Source organism: Falco peregrinus, chromosome 1, assembly GCF_023634155.1.
Source record: "Falco peregrinus isolate bFalPer1 chromosome 1, bFalPer1.pri, whole genome shotgun sequence".
In the NCBI taxonomy this organism is placed as follows: Eukaryota; Metazoa; Chordata; class Aves; order Falconiformes; family Falconidae; genus Falco; species Falco peregrinus.
This window is the reverse complement of record NC_073721.1, coordinates 23,019,215-23,033,482: the sequence shown is the minus strand read 5'-3', so window position 1 is coordinate 23,033,482 and position 14,268 is coordinate 23,019,215. Positions and strand designations below refer to the sequence as shown.

Here is a 14,268-nt window from a genome sequence, read left to right as displayed (position 1 = left end):
AGACAGCGAGAGAGAGGAGGAACAGGATCCCACGCAACACAAGATGGAAAATCGGCTCCGGCGGACAGTAGTAACACCTAAAACCAAACCGCGCTGCAGGCTGGCCCCCGACCGTATGGCCAAAATGGCAAGAAGGTTAGAAAGAAACACAGGGGAGCCTACTGGCACATAACGCTCAGCACATGAGGGGACCCTGATGGCTTTGCCTCAAATCCTCAGTTTCCCACCACTGGAAAAGCTCAAACCCCAGAATGTTGCTGAACTGGAAGACAGACAACATCCCGGTGGAGGGAAACCACGCCACGTTATCAGGATGGTCTACGAGCCAGAGACAAAGGAGGGAACACTCCTCACGGCTGTGTAATTCTTCACCTGGGGATGCACTGCCCGACCAGCATGGCACTTGTCCTCTGACCGCTTTCACCAGATTCCTACACCTATCTGTGAATCCAGCCCAGGGCTATGAGGACAGAGGCATAAACAGTGCTGCCTCTCTAGGAGGAGATAACTCGCTTCTTATCACGCCCAGAAGAGCAAGCGCTCCCTCTAGGTCCAACATGCAGAGCTTGCCTTGGGCCTGGGAGCTGCAGGCATCTCCTGGTACCTGTTCATCACAGGACCACTAGCAGCCATGCATTTCCTTCACCATAAAAACACTCCTGTTTCACCACCTCTGTCCTTTGTTCCAGCACAGTGGGATCCTGCAAAGTTCCCTAAGTGGGAGAAGGACCCTTAAAACAGAAAATGTGAAACCCCAAGGGAGAGATGAAAGGAAAGACAGCGGAATAAATGGGGTTCCTCAAATGAGGTCTTGCTGAAGGAGGAACAGGGCCCAGCATGGGGAAGGAAAAGCAGAGACGATGTGGAGGAAAAGGAATGGGGCTGGAAGGAGGCAAGCAGCACCCGTTCAACTAACTCCTGAAGCCAGGCAGCTATTACAGTGTGATCAGTTATCAGCTGAACTACTACTCAGTGTAATTCCAGTTAAACCTATGGTATTACATTTGTGATTAACTTGGCTAAATAATACCACAGTTACTTTTTAACATCTCTCATTTCATGCCTTTCCTTAGATTGGTTTTTCGATAGTCCAGCTGCAGATTAAGTTGCTGCCATAAAACCAATATAGCATGGTTGGAAGAACAGGCAAACAAGCCCAAACACATTATCCACTGGAAAAGCATGTCCTGGTACAAGGAACCCTCCTCCAACTGTTGCCTAGCCAGGACGCAGGCTATGCCTCATCCCTTGGAGGACACTGGGATAAGGACACGTTAAGTGACTGAAAGTCTGCAGGAGCACAGCAAAATGGCATGAGCTTCTCAGCTTTCCTGCAAGCACAGTGGCATCCAAGCATTACCCAAGGCTGCTTAGTCTGTTCAGCTGCTGCTCAGAAGCAACTTTATGCCATGCCCAAATCAGAGCCCCCAGAGTCAGCATCTTGTCTTTTATTTGCACATGGATTTGAGTAAATTTCTTAATGCGAAAGATTCAGAACTAATCAAAATCAATGCTGACCTGGCAGGAAAAGTATATGTAAAATCTCATGGAAAATACAGGGGATTACAGATTAACTACAGTTGTCATTGTATTTGTGGTTCAGTTTTACAGGAGTATAGAAGGCCCTGATATTATCTCTGATGAGTTAATTATACATCTAACTTTCTGTAAGTATTATTTCTAGGTGGTTCTTTTTTTGTTTAGCTGGATAAGAACATTTAATATTCTCCTTCTGTGGGACAAATTTTAAATTTGCATCTTTACAACCTTACCATGTTACCTTTCCTTTGTGTATCTTCAGTAAAGAAAAAAGGGTTGAAAATGTGACCAGCAGACCAAAGCAAGCAGGAAAATACATTTACTGAAGGAAGAGGAGCAAGAAGAGGTCTGTGTAAAAGAAAAGGCAGAAACAGGGGCTTCTGTAACCCCAGACCGCTATAAACCATTCTAGCCTGATACACAGCTAGTTCCAGTGAGGACATTTTTGAAGGAAAACCAGTTCTTTCTTGTTAAAAGTGAACAGTAGAAAGGTCAATGGAAAGACAGAAAACTTGGGTTACTACATAACAGAAAAAACAGAGAGCATGTAACACCTCCATGTTTCCCCTAGATGTCTATCAGGGAGACGGAAAAGGAGTCAACATTATCTCCATTTGTTGCATCATTCTCCATTTCTTTCTTCATCAAAGTTCTCTCCCTTCTAGGAATTAAACTGACTGCTCATAACCTGCCTGAGATTTGAGCAAATAAGAAACACTTTGTGTATAAAAAGATGACTGGATTTTTTTTCCTCCCCTATTTTTCCGAGCACAATATAGGAAATGGTATGAATTTCTGTAACATTAACTTCTAATAAATATATATGGCTATTGCCTCAAGTTTTAATTTGTGTATGCTTTTCAAGGGAAGTAATTTATGAAACAGAATCAAAAATTAAGCAGAAAAGAAAAAAATCTAGTTGCTTACCTCAAGACATGCAAAGTAGTGACACCGTTTTCATCAAAGAACTTTTTGGGCTATTTAACAAGCTCTAAGAGCTTCAGCCTACCACAGCTGGGGAAAGAAGCAGCACCACAGCAAAGCAGGCAGAGAGTCAAAATCTCTCCAAATGGGAAACCAAGGGCACTTGAGCAGCCTTCCTGCTTGGTAAAGAGCAGCTTCAGGAATGATTTGGCAACTTTTGGGCCCTATGACATATGCTAAAAGCATTACAGGGAATATTTTTATTTGCAAGTGTTCTCACTCTGCTTACAGGATCAGAGACTTTTGTTCCTCTCCTTACTGTCAGGGAGAGAAGAAAGTTATGCCCTGGCTATCTGCCCTTGTGCATGCAGAACGGGGATTATTCAGCACTCCCATCAAAAGTCTGTATCGCCCTGACACCCTGATGTCAAAGCAGCAGCACATCTCTAGACAAAAACCTCTCCTAAGAGTCCATTGTGCAACCTACCGTTACACTGACGGGACCCACAGAGAGCAAAATATATATAAATCTCCACCAAAGAGGCCTGGTGAATAGCTGCTTGTGAGGCATTTGCTACAGCCATCTTCCCCATTCGAAATCCACTGCAGCATCCTTCTTAATCAAAATTCTTACCCCAGCATAACCCAAGAAATTACCGCAAAGTGCCAAGCCTCACATGAATGCTTGCCAGCCACGTACGGCTGCTGGTTTCCTCAATACCCACCTCAACGTGTCTAGTGTAACAAGTTCACCTGCGAAATGTCACTCACATCCCCCCTGCCCAGCTGCAAGACAGCAGAGGAGAAAATCCTTTTTGCTCATAGGACAGTATCAGCCTCAGAAGTACTGCAGCCTTTGGGCAAGTGTCATGGAAGAAGAAGGGTGTCCCTCGCAGCATTCTCCCACATGAAAGGTATTAAGGGGGAAGTCACCATCCCTGATTCTGCACAACTATGTACTCTGAAATTCTTGCATGAATTCCCTCATCTTGCTGACATCTAGCTGGAAAAGCATCGCCCAAATAAACATCACAGCCTTGGAAGAAGGAGCCCAAAGATCAGCTGCAATGTTACTAGTGACACCATTCCCTCTGCGGCTCCCACCTGCTCTGCGTCATACATTTGGCAAAGCAGGAGCAAAGGGTGGAGGAAGCAGAAAGGATATCCAAGCTTGAATTTGTGTGCCACGGAAGCCAAGCCCTCCCACAGGCCATAGCTATGCTAGCCAGATGAGTGAATCTCCCTGCACTCAAACTATTCCACTACTAGGCTGTCTCTGCTCTGTTTTATTTGCTTTCCTAGCATCGGGAAAGTTGCAGATAAAAGCTTCAGTTTTTCAAGGAACAGAAACAAAGTCATCATCTTCAGCACTGTTTCTTCTCAGCTTCTCCAGCTTTGCTTGGACGGTGTTTTCCTAATTGATCAGTGAAGTACCTGCAATTCCATGTTCCCACAGTCCACAGCATTACTCTGCGAGTCGACTCACCACCTGCAAGCAGTGAGGAAGAGATCCTACAGAGGACAGACAGCCTAAAGACAGCTCTCAGAAGGGAGCCCATGGGGGAAATCAGTGGAGAAACACCTAAGGCAGACCCAGGCTCAGCAGCTTTTGGTTGTATGCAGACAGTTCCAGGGGAGGCTGTCACCCCAGTTAATGGAGCATCCTTCAGTCACTGGGATTCTTAAATTCTGCTCATCAAACACAAATGCATTAAGATTAGTACCTTTGAAAATTAAATATTCCACAAATTAACATACGTAATACCTTTGACATCAGCCCACAAAGACACTAGCTCTGATACTGAACTGCCCCAACAAGCAGTTCCAGCTTATCTACCTCACCTCTCACCCTTGACTTTTCACAGATAGTTTTGAATCCTATGTGTAAATCAAGTCTGGATCTGCAGCCCTAAAACCTCACTCAGGAGACATCAGAGTAGAAATAAACTACAAAAGCAAAGCAAAGCACAGTACGCTGGAGATACAGGCTAGCAGGGTGCTATTTGCTAGCATAAGCCATTAGACCTTTTAATGAAAGCTGGAAACATTTTTTCCTCTCCATGTTCTATAATTCAAACATATGGGATGATCCCCAACTTTTAGAAAGCTGTTGTGACAGCAAAAGTGACAACAAATCCACCAAAGAAACTTCAGTGTTGGCAACATCCACTGCTGTTTGGTACTGCTACAGCCAGCCAGAAACTGTAAGTTCAAAACCAGTTTGCCAAGATTTCACAATGGGAGAAACAACCCAAAACCAGGAACACGCTGTGCACCTATGTGGGTCTTTGCATCTTTAAATCACCATCCAGAATTCAAGAAAACAAAACACTGCTCTTATCTTAGAATAAAGAGTAGAGGGAGGAGTATCATAGCAATTAGGAATTATCCTTCCACTGAGGCAGGAGATCTATTAAATTTCAACTTAAGCATTCAAATATCTTTGCATCCTTCTGTAGCTCACCAGCAGATAGCAGAACAAGGGTGAAGAGAGCTTTTAACAAGCTGCTGTCTTCACATTTCCTCCTCTTAAGGACAATTTAACAGCCACCTTCAGTGCTCCACACAGTTCCCAAGATGAGCACACACACTGCCCCCACCCACTTACCCACTTCTCATATTGCTTCAGAATTTGCTGTAAACAACTCAGATCTGGGATTTCCAGGTGTTTGGGCTTTATTTTTTCATCACTGTGCCTCAGTGACACAACCATTAATGCTCACCATCAGGCTCTTACTTTCCTACACACCCTCCAGTATGTAACTGACAGTTCTGAAGGCTCCCGGTACCACTGCTCCAGCCATTGGGATGGCATCCCCACACAGCAAACCCATACAGAGCAAATCCCCATAATCATTAGGGAAATGGTAATAATGGAAAATGTACAATCACACAGCCACTTCCTTCACTCTCCTTTTTAGAGTAGGTACAAACATTTGCCCTGTCCTTTGAGCACCACGCACAAACTAGATCTCAAAACTAAGTTCTGACAAGGGTCCTTGATTTTTCTCACTCACCCCTTTACTGTTATTTCTCTTTTAACTTGTTCGTGTTTCTTTTCCCCTTTGCCTGTCTTTAAAAACCTACAGGGCCTTAGAAATTTCTCTGCCACCCCTGTAGAGGCCAGAGAAACCTCAACTCCCTTTTGCAGACAGACCCCATGCTCTCCTTGCATTTTTACACCACAGCCACAAAAGCAACACCAGGTGATGGAACCAGGACAGCAGAAGACTTCAAGGAGCAGGCAACTCAAAGTGCATTACAAACATGAGCCATCACCCAGCTGGGGCAGATGTGATGTTCCAAACCATGATCTGAATGGCTCGATGTCCCAGTGAGGACACTGGGCTGCATATGCAGCTTCACCTGCTGAGCTAGCACAGGTATGTTCAAGCACCAGCTGCTCTCACAGCAGAGGAGCTGGTCTTCATCTCAGGCCACAGACACACAGGTTGAGGTTTTTAAAATGGAATGCAGAGATGATGCAGATGATGGAATAAAAAGGCACTGGGCAAATGCAGAATGAGAACTGAAAGGGCTTTTATTTGCCTGAAGGCTGTTGGCGCTGCCAGGTTGGATCTTGGTAAGACAAGTATAAAATATGTCCCTGCCAGGGCTTGGACGACACTCTACAAGGAAACGAGCATTTGTCAGGAAAATGGCAGCAGAAATAGACAGAAATTTTTGTCTGAGTGACTTTCCACTAGTCAGGGCAGCTTGTAGATCCAAACATGGAAGAGCTCAGCCAAAGCGGGACTTTGTCACTGCTGTTTGCTCTGCTCATAAAGGGTAACTTTTTTCTTTGCACTCACCTTGAATGCTTTTGGAACAATCGACTTTACAAATTTGTTTGGAAGCAAGACAAGAATTCTTATCACTTTATGGTGTGTCATACTACAGTAAAGATATTTATTTATTGCGTGTAATTTTCTGCTATAGATCCATTGCCTTTGCCCTATGTGATTTCTTGTCCCTAGCACAGACTTTAGCCCGTATCCCTAGCTTGTCACCTTTACAATGCTAGAATAAAGATCTCAGTTCCTAAAATTACCTGAAGGCTCATTTTCACACTCTCTGTCCCTACAGACTGCTGTAATCTGGGGAACTCAAGTGAGGAGATTAAAAGCCATGTATGCCTTCTTCCAAAAGCAGGTTAGCACAGAAAAAGGCGTAAGATAGCCAGCCTGGTATCTCTGTAGATAAAACTGTCACCAAAGCAGTCATGATGGAAGGAGTCAATAGAGGTTAAGGAGGGCCAAGGAAATCCAGCCTTTCTAGGGCCAGGTAGTGTTACAGCCGGACAAGCACAGGCAGGTAGCAAAGTCTGCTCCTATCACAAAGTTTTGAAGTCTAAGTTCATCCTAATCCTTTTACAAAGAAACCAGCACTGGATGAGAGCAGCTCCTATCCGTCACTCCCTCAGTCTCCACACTCTGGGCAGCTGGGAACATGAGCTTTCTAGCACCAAGCCCTTCTTCAGCCACCATAGCAAACAATCCCCAAGTATTCACCAGCTTTGCTGTTCCCCTGTTTTCATCTGTCTTTACTCCTGTGCAAGGACAGGGAGTTTGGATCTAAAATATACTACTGAATTTTAGCCCTTTTTCTCCATGCTGTTTCCTAGTGTAATTTGTTACACAGGCTACCAGGCAAGCTATCTAACCAAGACAGACATATGCTGCCACCAACTAAGATAAAGGACTATTTGTACAAGAAACCATGTTAAGGAAAACTTTTGCGAGACTTCAGGTTTGGTGAACTTTATCTCAAGTTTGTAAGTTTTAGAATAATGCAGATAAGTCTTTCAACCATTCCCCTAGAAAAGTCATCCTTATTTATAGGTGATAAGTTTAAAAAAAAAAAATCAGGGTGTCATCATTTTGTAGTTGTGAAACGTGTTGGGTTCTTCATCCAAACACACTAATTTTCTATGTGACAAGTAGTGTCTTTGAAAATGCATATCATATACAAGGAAATACCAAAAAATATGTTTCTTTTCTTCTTAGCCATTTCCTTTAAGTCACTAAGAAAATTACCAAGTCCACACTGCCAACTGTGTGCCAGCAGTCCCTTGGCAAAGGAACAGCAAGTGGTATCTCCTCCCATGAACCTCAAACATCAGCTGAATCACTGGAACAAAGGAGAAACAAGCAAAGAAAAAAAGCACATCTTCAGCACTTGCAACCCGGTGGAGCTGACCAACCAACCATGTTACCCCTGGCAGCTGTCAGCGATAGCTGTCACAAGGGAGAAGAGACATACTGAACGTCTTATTTGGTAGTGGCTGGGCACAGCAGAACCAATGTTCTACCAGGGCATTTGATAAAGGGTCATGGGTATGTCTCAACACACCATTGTCCATTAGCTCCCCCCACGTCCAGCCATAAGGCAGATAAGACTAGCAGTTCGGAGGTTCACATCAGCTCAGTTCCCTAAAGAGAGCATACTCGGGTGGTGGAGGGTCCTGCATTTGTAAGTCTTGGATGGCATTAGACTGAGCATGTACCGCCTCAGCGTGTGCTTCAGTGATCTGCTCTCCCTCCCTCACAGTCCACCTTTACAAAGCCATTAAAAGTTCAAGGAGTACAGTGCGCTGAACCGAAGAAGCAACTGTAAGGCATGTTCTGCTTGCTGAAAAGAACAAAGAGGCTGGATGAACAGCAGCTTTCCTGCTCTGAGAGTTCAGCTCTATTCAGGCTTCCACAGAGCACTTCACCTGGAGTTACACTGCTGACCCAACCACTCAACCTCTGTTGTCAGTATAAAAACGGGAGATGGAAAAAAAAAGTATTTTATTTGTTCACTCTGCTTTGCTGCAATAATGAGACTGCTTCACTCGTCTTTCCACCCAAGTTTCCACAGAAGTCTGTGGAGATGTTGGCTCAGACCTCAGCCCACCTACATCCAAGGCAATGGGAAGTAGTACAGACCACAGTGGACACTTTCAGTCTCCTCCCATGCAAAGGCCACCCTCTGCTCAGCTTTTATGAAGCATCTACATCCATTTACCTACCCTCCCATTATGCTTCCCTGACTTGAAGGAAAACCCTCTTTCCCACTCCAATAACCTTCTCTGACCTCAAGTCCAACATCATGCACAGCCAACTGGACTTCCACAGCAAGGCAGCTGAAGTACTTTTGTGCTGGCCTTGAGCTACAGTTTCATGTCATCATCAGAGAAAACTGAGTTTGGGGTACCGGGAGCATGTGGCAGCAAACGGGTAAGCTGGTCAGTCTGATTGAACTGCTTGGGAAGAACCTCAGGATGCAGAGAAAAGCCTCTTTCTCAGAATAGGTTAGCAGCCCTTTAACTTTCAACAGGATCAACTGTCAGCTGACATTCATGCTACAGCAAATTAAGTGGCCCCAATAACCATGATACAATTAAAAACAACCTGAAAGCTCTCCCCTGTCATACGGGATAGAAACAATTTCTCATTCACCATGAAAGCTGTTTGCTCCTGTTTAGTTTTCTGATCAGAGGGCTGCACGTGAGAGCTCAAGTAGTAGGTAATATGAGCCTCTGCAGTTAATTTTGTCTTGCCTTATTCAGTTGGAAGCCTGCAGCTCAAAGAACCACCTCCAGATTTGGCTTTTACACCCATCTTGAGCCCCATGCCAAAAGCTGGTCTGAATCAGCAGATGCAGCACCTTCTGCAAAAAAAATAAAAAGGACTGTAACTTATTGAGAACCCATTTGACTTCCTACCTCTTTCTTGTCTGACCAGGGACATATGACACACAGGCGCAGGACAGTCAGGCCATGTCACAATGGGAGTGACATTCACTACCAATTTTGCGTGGCAAGGTTTTACAAGCTGAAAGCACAGAGACACAGAAAGGCAAGATGTGCTGCAGGGCTACACAGGAGTATCCATCTCACCTAACCTCAGCCCCAGAAGAAGAAAGGCAAAAGAGGCAACCTGCTGATACTGTTGAGGCACTGGATCATCAGTCCCTGGGTAGCTTAGCTGTAAACCCAAACATCCAGGCTGGTGGATTCAGGACAGAGCCTGCATTCCCTACAGAGGGAAGGCATGCCATGCCATTCTTTGCCACCCAAAGGCCTATGAGGGCTGAAGAACAGCCCTATAATTCTTAGTTATGTGAAATGAAATCTGAACCCCAAAGGCTTTCCTGCAAAGCCAAGCCACAGCAGGACTTTGCATATGCTTCATGCTTGAGAGGGCTGGAAGCACAAGGCCCCAGGCACTGGGTTTTATACAGCAGTACTGGATCATAAGAGCAGTGGACATGCAGGCAAATAGAGAAATGCAGAATATAATTAGTAACACTCTAAGTCATGAACAAATCTGTTATATTCAAATCCATGCACAAAAACTGACCTGTGACACCTGGTGAAAATGTTCTGTAGCAAAACATGGGAGCCAGAACACCAAACCTCCACAGTGCCACAGAAAACAGGCCTCAACCAGGCAAATAAATATAGAAACCTCACTTGTGTAATGATTAGTCTTCCCAAAAGGGGACGTAGGGGAAATCTCACTGCCAGCAAGTGAAGCACTTGTAAGAAGTCATCTGGAAAACCAATTGTGGTCATTTATATAAAAAAAGAACTAAAGTGAAACAGCCAGTACACAGAAGAAACAAGTCAGGTGAGGAGGAGAATCAGGAAGAGAAATTAAGAGGGATCAACTTACCAGATCTGGCAAAGCAAAGACTGAAGTGAGATGCAAGTGGCACCTCCAAAGGTACCAGGCAGGTCAATGAGCATATGTTAGAAAACAAAATTGGGGCACAAAAGCCAAGTATAAAGTTATAGGCTAGATATCAAGACAAAGGTTTTCTAATCTCTCTTTTGGCAGACATACCAGGAACTAGCGGCTTAGGGGGTTTTTTTGTTGGTTGAGGGTGGGTGGGTTTTTTTGTTGTTGTTTGTGGTTTTGTAGGGTTTTATTTGTTTGTTTTAATCAATATGAGAATAGACTTGTGAAAGACATTCTATAAAATGGTGGCTGCAGAGGACACATGACAGCCTATGGTATCTCCTCCCCTGCAATGTCAGAACAATTGTGGGTGTCCCTTGGAACAGCGCTTTGTCCATCTGACTAAGAGTCATCAGTCACTTCTGTAAGCTGAGCAGTAATGCTTCACATGCATTAAACAAAATATAGCTAATTAAAAGCATTAAAACAAATAAGCACAAGAGTGGTCAGAGAGGATTGAGAGCCATCTCCATGTGCTCTGGCCAGAACTATCTGGCCAAACTGTCTCATCTGTAAGAGAAGACAGCGATTACGGGTACACTGCTCGACTTCAGTTTCCAGAAAAATACCAGAACAATGATCAAACTCTTCGTAGGCACGAAGAAGCCGGCACTGAGATGAGTAATAGCTTGCAATGGCAGCCCAATGCCAGTTACACTGCAAACAAGCCAGTTTTACTCTACAGCAGAAATGAAACCTGGCGATGCCAAACTACTACGAGGGCTAGAAAAGCCTTGGCTGCTGTTTCAGATGACATGGTTAGTAATGCCCACACCCATGATAGGCAAAGAAAGCACAGATACAGAACTTGGAAAGCCAGATGTAGAGGACAGCTCACACTCAAGCTGGAAAAAGGTATCCAACAGAGCCCTACCTGGGTCAGATCCAAGTCCAGCACGATTCAATACATAGGGAATGAGGGAGGAATCTGTTCTTACTGAACCTGCAGCCTGCACCACATAGCAGATGCACTGAATGATGGATGAGAATATCAAATACCCTTGACAAACCATCAGCAGGACAGAGGACACTAGAGAGGGCAGGGAGCAGAGGACCTCTCAAAAACTCCCTTCTACCTTATTTTTCTATAATGCCATGCTTCGAAGCTGTGCAATTGATTGTTCAAAAATATCCCCTCTACCATTCATCCTTCAAAGTTATTCTAATGAACCAATTATTCATTAAAAATTACTATAATTAAAAATACAGGCTATTGTAAATTCATAAACATTAGAATACAAAGTTGTTCCAATATTTACAGATATTTTTACATAACCAGAATACTCAGAGAGCAGTCAGTAGCCTCTAATAGCAAGAAGAAGGAATATCTTATATATAGAGGACAGTGTTTTCTTTGAGAAACAACTGTAAAACATTGGTTGCTAATACTTTTAAACAGTGACAGGAGCAAGACAGAGGTACCAGTGAAAATTTCCACACACATTGACCAGATGCTCACCACCTATCAAGGAAAGAAACAGAATGCTATTTGGTGCAAAGGAGGTGTGAAATGATAATTATTGTTAAGTTTTCTAGATTTTTACTTCACTTCTCAAATTGACGGTGCACCCTCACCTTGAACACTGTGTGCAAGTCTGGTCTGATAAACTTCAGAGGCACAGGGTAAAACCAAGCCAAAAAACAGAAGCAGCAATGATAACAATCAGAAGAACAGCATGATTTTACCACAAGGAACAAATAAGCAAGATGGGTCTCTCCCATCAGGGGAAAACACAAGTCATAAGTAGCACAAGTAGGATGCAAAGAGATCAAATGTTTAACTCCTCTCCCAATAAAAATGCTCCAAGGAATCAAATGAACTGCTGGGGTTCAGGAAAACACAACACCGAAACAAGATCTGCATCACACAAAATGACTGAACTGCTCCAGAATATACTGCGAAGCTTTAGCATTTACATACGGTAACTAACTCTGCTAATCAAGTATGTCAGAAAGCCATTACTGTTCTTAAAATCACAGCTCCTAGCTTTTCAGTCTAGCAGGTGGCCGGCTCAAATGAAACTGAAGGAGCTGGACTTTCACAAAGCCAGCAATCAAGCTCCAGCATCCATCACACGCCATCGCAAGCAAATCTAGTGCTTTGCGTTCAGAAAGCAACACAAGAAGAGTGTAGAAGAGAAATTCATTAAGAGCTACATATAAAGCTAAATGCAAACCCACTTTCTTTAGCTCAAAAAAACCCTTGTAGCCACACGCGGCTGGTAATCAGGAGTATACGGGGAAACATTTGCTCTTATCCCTACATGTTTGCTTAGGCACCGTGTCCTACCCAAAAGCCAGAGGTCACCAAGACCTTCAGCCTGATCCAACCTGGTTCCTTTCGCGGGTACTGGCTTTGCTTCCCAGGACCAGCTGGGCATTTTCTGTTTCTGTAAGAGGTTCAGGATTTGTTGTCACATCCAGTGAAGCGTTTGAGAGCTACAGATCACTACTGTGGAAAAGTCTGCAGAGCTTTTCTGACCCCTAAATAATAACAACAACAACAAATAATTCAACTAGCTCCTTCCACCCTAGCCTTTCAATGACAATCCCTTCCCTGAACACAAATTATTTAGTTTTGTTAAACACAGGAACAGATATGCTCAAACCTTTCCACAGATTATCAGAAAAGCAATGCTTGCTTTAAACCCTTTTTCAAAGGAATTGTTAAAAATAAATAAAAAAAATCCACCACCATAAAGACCACATGCCATCAGCCTGAACCTTCCTGCCTCCTCTGTCTTAAGTAAAAATACCTCTTGAAAGTATTGAGCTAAGTTGGAAAAAAAGCCGTAAATACAGGTTAATCTATATGTAATCTTCATATTCCACTTCTGGAAGCAAACAAGGGAGGGGAAAAGCACTGTAAAGCCTTTACAAACATGTACCTATATCAGATCTGGAAGCAGAACCTAGCTCTGGCGTGGCATATATTTAACAGTCAATGAAAGCCCTCTTCAAAAACACTATCAACATCAGAAGCAAAGCAATTTAGAAATAGTTTTCTACTTACTGGACCACAAATCCTGAGAAATCAGGCATAAAAACAGCATTCAAAAGCTGAACTGGATACACAGGAGTTGCTGAGTCTTCATGATGAAGACTAATTTGAAGGTGGCAACATATCAGACACAAAATGCACCCACACACCAATCTGTCAAAGTAACAGAAAAAACCAGATGGGACTTCTAAAACAAATAAACCCACTACACCATGCACAAAACCAAAGCGTGGCCTCACCAGCACTTGACAACACAGGTAATGGAAGTGAAGCTGGCCTCAAGACAACAAATTCATACCAGGAAGAACAGTAGGGGAAAAAAAAATATCTCTATAAATCTTCAAGTTACGAGCTCTCCCCTGGCTCACCTGCTCCTGGTGCCATGCCTTGGTAATCTTAACAATGTATACTGTTTGCACTGTATATAATCCGTCTCGTGGTCCATAAGTGACTACCCTTTGAAGACTGTGGAGGACACCTAACACCTTCACTCCAGATCAGCAAGGTCCACCCTTAGCATGGCCAGGTTTGAAATTAGTCTGACAATCATAAGAAATAGTCTTATAGTAACTTAAATAGCCTTAGTAACTTAAAGCCCAGGAAAGCAAAAATTTAACAACTCAAAAGATAAACCATTATTTCTGCCACACCAGTGACTGCAAACTAACATCTGATAATACTAACTTCCTTTTCAAAAGTTAGACAACTAACACAGTGACTATTTAATATATTATATATCTAAAAAGGAAAAAGGGTGGTGGTGGATGGTGCATCCTCAGCACGTAAGCACACTGCAGGCAAAGCTTCATTTTTACCTACAGGTGATCAGAGAATTAACAGGTGTTAATGTAGCTAATGGATACTCAAGAACATGGAAAATTGCTAAATACCTATAAGAAATGACATGTTAGAAAGTACTGCATATGCTTCTAATTCTTTATCAAATCAACAGTGTCAATCTCTTATTGAGAGAGTCATAATATTTAGAAAAAAAATACTGCAGCAGATTCTGAACTGCACAAAAACGTGTGTGCAACCGTCACTCCACTTCAAAATGCAGGACATTTCAGACATTTT

General features: G+C 43.3%; 1 protein-coding gene across 2 annotated transcripts in view; it reads right to left on the bottom strand.

The window, feature by feature from the left end:
- Window positions 1-14,268, bottom strand: part of PAPSS2 (3'-phosphoadenosine 5'-phosphosulfate synthase 2) — a 48,812-nt gene that overhangs the window by 31,423 nt on the left and 3,121 nt on the right. The window contains exon 2 of one of the 2 annotated variants that reach the window (XM_055793781.1): window positions 13,204-13,344. The exons of the other annotated variant lie outside the window; for it this stretch is intronic. The gene's annotated coding sequence lies outside the window, so the exon portion shown is untranslated. The remainder of the gene's footprint in view (window positions 1-13,203; window positions 13,345-14,268) is intronic. 2 annotated transcript variants of the gene reach the window in all.